Source organism: Eretmochelys imbricata, chromosome 8 (assembly GCF_965152235.1).
Source record: "Eretmochelys imbricata isolate rEreImb1 chromosome 8, rEreImb1.hap1, whole genome shotgun sequence".
In the NCBI taxonomy this organism is placed as follows: Eukaryota; Metazoa; Chordata; order Testudines; family Cheloniidae; genus Eretmochelys; species Eretmochelys imbricata.
The window spans coordinates 8,350,243-8,363,160 of record NC_135579.1 but is presented as its reverse complement, the minus strand read 5'-3'; the positions used below and the strand labels follow the sequence as shown (position 1 = coordinate 8,363,160).

Below are 12,918 nucleotides of genomic sequence, written 5' to 3'. Positions count from 1 at the left end.
ACAATGAGCTCCCTTTTATTTAATCCAGGAAAAACAATTTTCAGCGGAGAAACAGACGCGTGGTAATACGAAAACAACAAAGAAGCTATTTTTAAAATATATATGTATATTCTTCCATTTTATTTAGGCAAAAAGATAACATCAACATTATTGAGACTCGGTCTTTGTCAACCCTTGTTTTGACTATCTCCAATCTTATGAAGTTCCTGCACCTAATAAATAAGTAACCCACAGAGGAGAGCCACCTGAAAGACATTTTGAAGGAGGAATTATAAAGAGTCATCTTTGGCTAAACATCGTCAAAATGCAAAAACATTCTGAAACAGAGGACTTTAGGGTCCCCTTTCCCTGAAAGGAGGAGTCTAACAAGGGATTTCAGTGTTAGGCTCATGATTCTGGAAGCAATGGTGTGTCAGTGTTGATAACTGATACTGTTGCTTCAGCATGGAGAACAATAAATAAAACAAGATCTTACAAGAATGAAAATAAGAGTGTAAAGACAGAAACTAGGCAGCAATGCAAAAATCCAAAGGTCAGAGCACGTCACAGGCAGACAGAAGGCGCAGGAACAACAGATCCAGAACAAACTATGCAAGCCTAGTGCTGTCAACCTCCTCCTGCTGGAGTTGTTAACTTTTGGCAGAGGATCAGAGAGATAAGAAGCAGGAATCTGGAGGGATGAAAATAACCTTTAGCATTAGGCCTATGACAGGAGGTGAAAAATCCGCTGCAACAAAGGCCAGCCAAGGTAATATGGAAAGGGGCCGAGACATGCACTGGGAGCTTTGTTTATGTCAATCCAAACTTAAGAGTTTTGCCCTACTTAAAAAGTACACTACTAAAAACAATACTGCAGAAAGGCTTTGAAACAAAGTTGAAAGGAGTAGGTTCTGTCAGCAAAGTGAAGCTTTAATTCCACTTGCCTAACCTCTTAGGTCAAATCAGCCTGTGCGGATGTGCAATTTCTCTGCCTTTTCCAGATGAGTAAATTGGGGTTGGAGCTATGGATGTCCAGTATTCTGACAAGGATGCTGTTTAAGTGACATCTATAAGTGGCAAAAAGAAAAGGAGTACTTGTGGCACCTTAGAGACTAACCAATTTATTTGAGCATAAGCTTTCGTGAGCTACAGCTCACTTCATCGGATGCACGAAAGCTTATGCTCAAATAAATTGGTTAGTCTCTAAGGTGCCACTAGTACTCCTTTTCTTTTTGCGAATACAGACTAACACGGCTGTTACTCTGAAATCTATAACTGGGTGATACTGTACAGATACAAGTCAAAATAACCCATCCACTCTTCCTATATGTAACAGACGTTTCCTTGTGCCTTCCTTGTTCAGCTTCCCAATGCATGTCATGGTATGTCTACACTACAATGAAAGCCTGCACTTGAGCCCAGGCTCAAGCCTAACCCCTCCTTTGCATCTACATTGCAACTGCGCTAATCCAGGATTCAGACCCAGGATCCCGGGACCCTGCAGAGCTGGAGTGAAGCCAGGACCCAGGGGTCTGAGTCCTATTGCTTTGCAATGTAATGCAGCCCACTTGACTGAGGTCCCAGAAGTCAGCCGCAAGTATCCCACAATTCCATGGGAAAACTTCCTTAGTTCTCTCTATCCCAATAATCTGCAATCACTCTATTGAAAATGGAAACCACTCTCCCTTAGCAAATGGCAGCAGCTCAAGTCAGTGTTAACCTATTCTCTTCTGATCACTGATCTGCAAGTGCACTGTCAGATAGCCTCCTGGGTTTGCAATGGAGAGCGAACTGATCAAGACTTTTGCAATGTGAGCTGCTTCCTGGTAACAGGTAGGGAAGTTTTCCCATAATGCACCCCAGTCCTAGGGCTAGAGCAGTCACATCAGGGGGTGGGGAGGGCGCTCGGCACTCTGGGATATGGCAGTGGTGCTGGAACAATTTTTATAGCGGGGTTGCTGAAGGCGGAAATCATGTATTTGGGTTGTTATTACTACTTCAAGCCACGGAGTGTGGAAGCACTCCATGTAACCTTAGTTCCAGCACCTATGGGAAATGGTTATTTTGTCTAGAGTCTGCACACTGCAGTGTGGATGCCAGAGCCCTAGGTTCAAGCACTCGTTAGAAAAGCCTTAACATCAGGAACCCTGGGCTTGAGCATCTACCCTAACACAGGTCAGCTGAATTTAGTCCAACTAACCCCGGGGTTACATTGCAGTCTAGTCGTTCCCCCAGAGACCTCACCTTTGGATACCATACATCCACTATTACCTGATATGCTGTATGTATACAGTATATAGGTTGCAGAGTGCCCCATTCACCAAACCTGGCTAGTACATTATTTATTTACCAAGGAGAGGAAGGATTTGACAAACCTATAGAACAGACTGAGTTTTCATTTAAAGTCAGCATAGTTATTGCTCCTTTATAGGGCTCCTTTAAACTGCCCAGCTGCAGCATCAATGATGGGCAAAGAGGCTGCCTGTAGACTCCACTTTACAACCCTCACCCTTGGGTGCACACATGCAACGGGGCAGTGTACTGCCCGATGCTTGTATTAAGAACAGAAATCCTGTTTGGATGAAACAAACGCCTCTGGATCCTGTCCCAAAACTTGAGCTGAACCTTTTCGGAGTTTCAAAAAAGTATTTGTACTTCCACCTCCTCTCAAACCATCATCCTGATAATGGAAATAACATAACTAACCCACAAATTCCAGGAATTTTTAATTTGGCTATACAAATTTGCACTGGGATGCAAATCATTGTACTAATGTCACTCTCATTAAATGAGCAAAGTTTTACTGCTGTAGAGATTTTATAAAAAGTTTGCTAGTTATACTTGTATCAATATCCTTCATATCTGCTTATGCTTCGGTAGTACAGGATGATGCGCTCTTTCTAAGGCATCTGAGGTGAAATTAATTTCTTTGCAGGGGATCAGCACAAGCCTATGCCCCGCCCCCTCTAAAGTCCTCAAAATAAAGCTAGAGTGGGATTGCATTGGTGCACAGATCTTGTCCCGGACTGCCACACAGAAGTGAGTTTCAGCCCTGTGGCAGATCAGTTGCCATATTAAGCTCTGATCCTACAACTGCTTACTCACATGCTTATCTTTAAGCACATGAAGAGTCCCACTAAAATCAGAAGTGCCATTTACATGTGTAAATGCACGATCATCAGCTTAGATGGGACTATTAATCTGTTCTGGTGTGTGGCAAATCAAAGTTTTAAACTGCAATGCATTTGGAAAAAAGTCAAATACATTATTACATTATCATAATAGTTTTTATACTTGTTTAATAATACTGTTCATTAAACAGGAAAGAAAATTACAATTCCCTTTAGAAAAAACCTATCCTGTTAATAAAATTGCATGTGTATTAAAGTTTTTATACCTGATCCTGTTCCCACTGAATCAATGGCAAAACTTTCATTGACTTCAATGGGAGAAAGATCGGGCCCCTAACACAGTCATATCGGAGAGGAATTATTTTAGATGATATAACATCTATGTATATGCCCAATGGGCGCAATCCTGTAAAATGGTGAGTGACTCCTGTGAGGAGAGGAGAGGACGGAAGAGAGAAGGCCACTATCATTGTGAAAAACAGAAAATAGGCATAAATAGCAGCAAGCAGGATTCCCTCCACTGTGAAAAGGTCAGATACATCACTAAAAGAAGACTGGCCAATCTCTAATCTCTTTCTATTAGTTTATATTTTTAATGCAGATTTTATGGACTATACAGGCTGGATTTATCCTTCCTTGTACTTGAAACAGTTAAAAATAGAGATAAAGTTACAGTATTTTAAAACTCTATTAGAAAAAATCAAAATGGAAAACCCAGCAACTGTCCAATGACTGAACGTGGATTTAAAAGTGATTAGTAATCAGGACATCAATCCATTTTCTCAGGCAGAATGACATATGACTATCATTGTAATGTTATAACTAGTTTAATACCAATTACATTTAAAGTCTTGCTAATATCCTAAGCCTGGTAAATCAGTTATTTCTAACAAAACCCAAACAAAAAGTCAGAAGCCAAGATTTGCACATGCTAAGCAATTTTGGATGTCCTCTGAAACTCCCTAAATGGACTGATATTCAGAGAGCGGTGTGCTCACCACTTTCTGAAAAACTGGCCACTTTAATGTGATGCAAGTTGTAAACCAGTGGCCACCTTGAAGAAATTAGGTCACTCGGGATGTCCAAACAGAAGAAGATAAAGGCAGGATATGTGTTTTGAAATCCAAGGCCAACCAGATTGGCCAAGAAATATGGATTACCTGCCACAGACTGCCAAACTCAATTGTCCGGTTTAAGAGATATTCTGTTACTCAAATAGTGTGCCTGGAGGAACAGCAGATTCCAAAAACAATCTAAAGGGAATCAGACAGGGATTGTAGGACATAATCCTTTACAATTAAGGCATATCTATCCAATGCAAGTTTGTCTTGCTTCAACACAGGATCAGGGAAATTTGAAGGTGGGAATCCAAAATACTTGAGGTTGAAAGGAAAAAGGGAAGAGCAGGTTCCTTAATGTAGTTCACTATTTAAAACAAGAAAATGCCCCTCCTCCCTCCAACAATAAAGTCAAAGAAACTACAGGGAGAATCCAAAAAATCTGTTCCCTTTTGCTAGAACATAGTGGCAGATAAACATATTTTCAATGGCATCTTAAAAAATCAGAACTTGGTCTTTTGAAGGGTAACTAGCACATGAATAAATTAAAAGTCACAATCACACATGATGAAGGAAGCCAATACAGTCACTCTTCAGTTCTCTTGGTAGTCATTTACATGCATTTACCTTTCACTGGAGAGGTTTACTTTGCACTGTGTGTGTCTGGAAAGAGACTTTCACCCATCTGCAGCAACAAATGCCAAGGACCTAAAGGGCTGCCATTGGAGATTAACGATCTCCCAGATATTGTAATTGTTAATGAACTGAAACTCTAACTTACATTTAAACTGTCAAATCTTGGAGCATATTAATATTCATGGAAACTAATATGCTTCTCTACTCTACACACACTATTCTTACTAATAAGGAACATTTTAAATTGTGCTTTCATTTCTTAATCATGAAAAAATATCTGATTGAAAAAATATTTTTCATTTGCAAATACTGCAATAAATTTAGCAAAATGCCATGAGAGAAGATTTACAGTGTTATAGGGTTGAAGCCTGATTAGTCTTTTTTATTAACAATGGCAACTCTCGCAAATTAAACAAATAATGTTTAACACTAAATTGTGCAGGCACCTGTCTACAGAAAATGTTTGTATCTACACTAGTCCCCCTTTGGACCAAAACTCTTTCTGTCCCATGTAAAGGTATATTGAGCCAAACCTACTTCCATTGAAGTTGATGGCAAAACAAGTCAGTAGACAGTTATCACACGCCCAGAATTTAAGCTACTGTCATATCAAGGTCATGTGCAGAGGGAGATTTGTAAAATTGTTTTCTATTTCCTTCTCCCCCTCCATCAAAAATCTATACCAAGATGCCACCAACCTGCACTGGAGTATACATTCAAGAGAACATCAAAAAATCTGTCATCTAGTAGATGTGATCTTTACTGATAGGGTGAGCAGAACAAGAGAGAACACCAAACAGAAAAATCTATTCAAGACAGAGTCACATCAAAAAGTAATATTTGATGCCATAATGCAGTTCAAAAGTTTCAATTAACTTGGTGCACACTGATAAATTTCACAAGCTCGCAATTCAAAAATCATATAAAAAAAAAGGAAAAACAACATTGCACTATATTCACAGAAATGTGTTTTGAGTGAATTAGTCTAGGACACTTCAGGTTTCTTCAGTGAATGAACCAGTGCGAACTTTTCAGAAGTTAATAGGCCAAATTCAGTCCTTGAGTGCAAGCAATGAAAACAATGGAGTTGCACTCACTTACACCAGCGGCTGAGTTTGGCCCAGTAACTTATTTTAACTTTTCCACATGTTGTTGCAAAAGGACAAACTTTATCTATGCACTGGCGTATTGTGCAGAATGGCCAAGTTCCTGGATTGGTGTTAAATTACGCATATCCGCTATAACATACCAGAATAGCTTGACCTTCCTGCTGGAGGCATTGAATGGATGGTCTTTTAATGCAGGTTGCAAAACAAATATACCTGCAAAGAGATACTTTAAAGTGGTTCCTTAAGACAGGGAATTGCCCATAGGGATTGAACTTAACACTGGTTCAAGCTGGAGCCCAGTTTCCTAGAACTACAAAGGGATGATGCACAACCCAGGACAGAGCAGTCAAGCACGGCCTCCTTCAAGTCATAAAAGCTTACCATCCCAGCTCCGGCTCTGAGTGGGAATCTGCAGGTGCACCTTTTTCTCCCACATAGCTGACAGATACTGAATTATTAAGGACTATATTACCTGAAGAAGGGCTTCCTAAATGCTAACCACACTTGTGTTAAGTGCTGTTAAAATGCTAACTGCTGGGTATTTTTGCCAGATGTAATTATGCAAAGTGCAGCCATTAGTTGACAGTGCATGGCAGTGAAGAGGCTCTTCAAGCTAACACCAGGTTGGTGTTAAAGGCTTGCTCAAAATGTAGCTCACCTCAGTTGCCATCCAATGAATATTTTGACATATCTATTTTCCTGCATGTTTCCTGGCGAAACAGCCAATGTACATAATGGAATGTTGTCTTTGAATCTTTTGATTCCATTTCATTGCACCAGAAATTGATTCGATGAGCTTCATTCTCTGCTAGGCACAAGCTCTGCTCGAGTGCAGTGGAGAGGTGGGGCTGCTGGAGAGCTGGTTGTGGCTCCCTGATTCACACACATCCAGCCCCAGGAAAAGTAAAAGCTCATGGGCAACTTTAACTTTCACCACTCAAATAAGATCCTTCAAAGACCCTCCTCCCTGAAGAACTTGCAGTAGCAAAGCCTCACTCCGACATGCCAATCCCTTCCCCTACTATGTCCCCCTCCATGTTCCCAACATGCCCACCCCTCCCCTTCATAATAATAATACCTAGCTCTTTTAACCTCCCACTGTTGTTTGCAGTAAAGTTGTAGCCATATTGGTCCCAGAATATTAGAGAGACAAGGTGGTTGAGTTAATATCTGTTATTGGATCAACTTTTGTTGGTAGAAGAGACAATCTTTTGAGCTTACACAAAGCTGACCTGAGAAAGAGTTCCCCACCTTGTATTCTGTAGAGCTCAAAATGTTTTACAAAGGAAGTATTACCATCTCCATTTTACAGATCGAGAAACTGAGGCACGAGGAAAACTAACTTGCCCAAGGGTACCCAAGAAACCAGTGCCCTAACAACCAAGCCACAGTGCTTCCCTTTGGTTCCTTACACTGTGGGAGGATGGCTCCAGCAGAGGAGATAGTGGAACTTGCATAGAAAGCAGTAGAACGGACTGTCAATCTCACACCACAGTGATTGCCCCTGTAGAGGGGGAACTCCTCACTGACAATCTCCGGCCACCTTAGCTTCCCTTTGTGCTCCTTACGCTTACTCTGTGAGCAGAGGATAGGTTCTGTTTGGGAGGCAGAATGTCTAGCGGTTATCCAGTTCTTGTGAGCAACAGAACAGGAGACAAGAGGAAATAAACATTAACAGATGAGATTCATCCAACACATTTGTTTTCATTGGATGTATTTGGATCTTTTGCAATTGTTTTCATTCACAAGTCTGCATTGAGAGTCACTGTGGGCCAATTTCAGCCATCCTTAATCAAGCGTGCCTTCCAGTCAACTGAAGTTTTATCTAATTAAGGGCTGCAGAATTTGGCCAGAATGAGCCAGAAGGGAACGGTCTATGTTATGTGAGGCCACATTACGACGCAAAGCACTAAATCATTTGTTCGGTTATGTTCTATTATATTAGGAAAACATAATTTGCACTTTAACGCAAGCAAAACATTTTAAAAACATTATTAAAGGACCAAAATATTCACAAGAAGTCAATTATCCTTTCCCTCCCCGCCCCCAAGAAATATCTGAATTTCTTCTCAAGTATGTTTCCATAACCTCAACCAGAACAGGATTTTATAGCTGCCACAGAAAAATCAGTTTGCACTATGACATTTAATCAACAGTCATATGCTGGCATAGCTCACTCTCTCTAGCAAAGAATCTATGTGATTCATTTAAAAATGTATATTTTTCCTTCACCACTTAGTCCCCAGAAGACAAAAATCCTCATTATTGGACTCCAATCTCAGAATTACTGAAACTCACAACTTTTCTGGACACAGTTTTGACCATAACACTGTAACATTAAGAAACCCAGAATGTAAAATTCCACAGCAATCTGGCTTAGTAGTAACAATGGTCATCAAAATGTTTAGAAATGTGTCAATGCAATTTATATTTTCTTGCAGTAGAATAAAATACAGTACTGCCATTTGTTTGTTTATTGGTAAGTTTATTTGACATTGCCTTATAAATCGCAGTATGTAATGAGGCAATGCAAAATTACTCAAAATGTTTTAGACCACCATTTATTAAACACCACACCTCCGTAACATAGATCTGAATTATTGCAGGCCCTATCCAACTCTCATTAAAGTCACTGGAAAGACACCCACTGAGTTCAATGGGATTTGGATTAGATCCTATGAGAGTTTTGAAGAATCAATCCCAATCTACTTATCTCAGGAAGCACTCTGAATTATACTGAGACTAGTATTAAATGGTAACAAATGCACCTAATCTCCTATTTTCTATTTTACACACACACACAAGACCTTATATTAAAAGAACTTTTCAAGATTGCAAAGTCAAGCACTCAGAAGCTAGGAAATTCCAGAATTAAAGTTGCAATATAATGCCTGTGCAACATAATTCTGCCCTTTTGTACATATGCAGTTGTGATACAGTCTTTAATTACATGTTCACCAGACTTTTTGTCCCCATCTACTCCTTTTCCACACCCTGGCCCACCATGGGTCCCCTCTGCACTTGAATCAGACAAGCTTCCTCCTCCGGGCTGCCTCGGTGCCAGCAAGGGGGTCAGAGAGAGCACAGGAGACAGAAGCTCCCTGCTCTCAGTTCCACTGTCCAGCCCCACCCTGGTGCGCAGCAGCCAGAAGTCCAGCTTCAGCCCTGTAGCCCTGGGCTTTCTGGGAACAGGGTACAACCTGGTCAGCACTAGGAGCTGAGAGGTCTAAGTATGCTCAGTGAGAATGGGATCTCCAGAGATTTTAGCTGTTCAACTCTAGCATGTCACTACTGAACATGTGCAAAGTGTGATATTTCACAGCCTCAGAACTTGGCCAAATTTGGGCAGATTTTCACAGCGACAGAACAGGGCATATCCCTGATAAAGTTCACCTGCCCCCTCCCAATTTCCATGTCCCTCCCTGCTCCAAAGCACAGGTGTGTGAACAATATGGCAATTTCCTGCAACATCCTGGACAAACCTTATCTAATTAAGCTGAACTGTTTATGTATCATTGTGGGCCAGCGATTGTATGCAATTCCATGGGGGAAGGGCACCACAGCTCTCCAGGAACTAAGAACGGTGGGGAGTGATCTGGCAGACTCCCTCGGGTTGCCAACTGTCTAATCACACAAACCCAAACATCCTTGCCCCGCTCCTGCCCCGCCCCTTCTCCAAGGCCCTGGCCCCCCCTCATTCCATCCCCCCTCCCTCCGTCGCTCGCTCTCCCCCACCCTCACTCACTTTCACCGGGCTGGGGCATGGGGTTTGGGTGCAGGAGGGGGTGCGGCTCCGGCCTGGCGGTGCTTACCTCAGGCGGTTCCCGGAAGGTGCAGCATGTCGCTGCGGCTCCTAGGCTCAGGGGCAGCCAGGTGGCTCTGTGTGCTGCCCCTGCCTGCAAGCACTGCCCCCACAGCTCCCACTGGCCATGGTTCTCGGCCAATGGAAGCTGCAGAGTCAGTGCTCAGGGCAGGGCAGTGTGCAGATACCCCCTGGCTGCCCCTGCACCTAGGAGTCGGACATGCTGGCCACTTCCGGGAGCCGCACAGAGCCAGGGCAGGTAGGGAGCCAACCTTAGCCCCACTGCATCCTCAACTGGACCTTTGGCCTATTAAAATCTCCCAGATTACTTTCAATAGCAACTAGGAGATTGAGGCCGATTCCGGGAGACTCCTGGCCATTCTAGGAGGGTTGGCAATCCTAGTGGTAACACCTCCTGAGAGGTACCATCAACTAGAGAGCCATACACTGGTTCAAACTGGATTCTCTAGAGACCAGTGGACAAAGAAAGGATTTTTGGATTAACAGTCTGAGTTTACACTGACTCAAGACCTGCTTTCGCTTTCTGATCAAACAAACGGGCAGGAACTTCTGTCCAAGGGAGGCCCCAAATCCTTTCTGTTTAGAAATGTGTCAATCCAATTTTTAAAATATTTTCTTGCAGTAGTACAAATAAGGTACAGTACTGTCATTTGTTTGTTTATTGGCAAATTTCTTTGACGTTACCTTATAAATCACAGTATGTATTGAGGCAATGCAAAATTACTCAAAATGTTTTAGACAGCCATTTATTAAATACCACACTCCATAACATAGATCTGAATTATTGCAGGGAAGAGTTGGAGGGACTTGACCTATTCATGGGGGTGCTTGTTCTGAGCTAAAAGCTGGTATTAACTTTTGGCCACAGAAAAACCTTTGGGGGGGGGTTTGAAGGAATATTCACTTGCCAGAGCCCTCATTGGAGCTGGAGTGATCTCAGATAAGCCTGTTAGTATGCATGTAGGTTCCTTTATTGTTTTGGTATGTTTTCTCCATAATGCTTTTACTCTAAGAATATACATGCTTGCTTAGAGAGAGCTGTGTGGTGATTTAACAGTGGGTAATTATGCTGTCTGTTGCCTCTGAGGAGAAAGCAAAGCCGGCCTGCTTAGGCAGCCTGACTTGCTGGGGAATTCACAGTGTAGGCAAGGAAGTTTGCAGCTTGGAAATACACCCCAGGTCATAAGGAGAGAGACACAGGTCCCTGCCCAAAAGAGATGGCATCTGGGGAACCAGAAGCCCAAGAGTGGCTGCCCTAGGTGGACCACAGACAGGAAATATAGGTGCAGTTGGCTTAAACTGTGATGGGGGCACTAGAACTTTTTAAAGAAAAGGTCACCACAACTATTTTAAATAGGCAAAACAATAACTTCATTTATGGAAATGCCCAAACCACTGGGGCGGAAATCAAAAATCAGCCTGAGGCAGATACCCACCATGGAAAATTTCAGCCCAAACGGTTAAAATTTGGCAGTTATAAGCAATTGAAATAGCATCTTATAATGGGAAGCATCAGGCAACCTTAATAATTGGTGGTGCCAGCAGCTCTGCTTATAATTTAGCTATCTCCATAGACTTAGCACCATTTCAAAACTGCCTGCACAGAAGTTCATTCAAAAGTTAAAAGAAACTTAATGCACTGTTTTGCTCAGTAGAAAGTGTGAAATGTAGCCTATTATTTTGTGCTCCTCTTGCTTCTGACTGACAAGTGCAAATTAAAATTTCACACTCATTATCTCATAAGAATGGCCATACTGAGTCAAAACAGTGATCCATCTAACCCAGTATCCTGTCTCTAACAGTGGCCAGTGCCAGAAGCTTCAGAGGGAATGAACAGAACAGGTCAATTTCAAATTATCCATCCCCTATTGTCCAATCCCTGCTTCTGGCAGTCAGAGTTTTAGGGATACCCAGAGTATGGGCTTGCATCCGAGACCGTCAATTGACCCATCTTCCATGAACTTACCTAATTCTTTTTTGAACACAGTTATACTTTTAGGCTTCACAACATCCCTTGACAAGAAGTTCCACAGGTTGACTGTGCATTGTGTGAAGAATTACTATGTTTGTTTTAAACCTATTAATTTCATTGGGTGGCCCCTGGTTCTTGTGTTACGTGAAGAGGTAAATAACACTTCCCTATTCACTTTCTCCACACCACTTATGATTTTATAGATCTCTCTCATATCTCCACATCTCATCTCTTTTCTAAGCTGAACAGTCCCGGTCTTTTAATCCCCTCGCATATGGAAGATGTTCCATAGCCCTAATCATTTTCGATACCCTTCTCTGTATCTTTTCCAATTCTAATGCATCTTTTTTGAGAAGGTACAACCAGAACTGCATGCACTATTTACCATGGATTTACACATATCCACATACCATGGATTTCTCTCATATCATCTATCCCTTTGCTAATGGTTCCTAACATTCTGTGAACTTTTTTGACTGCTGCTGCACACTGTGCAGGTGTTTTCAGAGAACTATTTACAATGACTCCAAGATCTCTTGCTTGAGTGTTACAGCTAATTTAGACCCCATCATTTTGTATGTATAGTTGGGATTATGTTTTCCATTGGGTATTATTTTGTACTTATCAACACTGAATTTCATCTGCCACTTTGTTGTCCAGTTACCCAGTTTTGTGAGATCCCTTTGTAACTTTTCACAGTCTGCTTTGGACTTCAGTAACTATCCTGAGTAATTTAGTATTATCGGCAAAATTTGTCACCTCACTGTTTATCTCTTTTTCCACCCATTTATGAATATGTTGAACAGCACAGGTTTCAGTACAGATCCTTACGGACTATTTATCACTTTCTATTGTAAAAACAGACCATTAATTCTTACCCTTTGTTTCCTATCTTTTAACCAATTACTGATCTATACGAGGACCTTCTCTCTTATCCTATGACTGCTTACTTTGCTTAAAAGCCTTTGGTGTGGGTCCTTGTCAGAGACTTTCTGAAAGTCCAAATACATTATATCAACTGGATCACCCTTGTTGACATGTTTGTTGACCCCCTCAAAAAATGCTAACAGATTGGTGCGGCATGATTTCCCTTTACAAAAGCCATGTTGACTCTTCCCCAACATACTGTGTTCCTCTATGTGTCTGATAATTCTGTTCTTTACTCTGATGTCAATTTGCCTGGTACTGAAGTTAATCATACTGGCCTATA

At 41.7% G+C, this 12,918-nt stretch overlaps 1 protein-coding gene across 1 annotated transcript in view; it reads right to left on the bottom strand.

Annotated features, from left to right (window-relative positions):
- ADAMTS2 (ADAM metallopeptidase with thrombospondin type 1 motif 2) overlaps positions 1 to 12,918 on the bottom strand; it is a 261,507-nt gene that overhangs the window by 117,034 nt on the left and 131,555 nt on the right. The gene's annotated exons all lie outside the window — the stretch shown is intronic.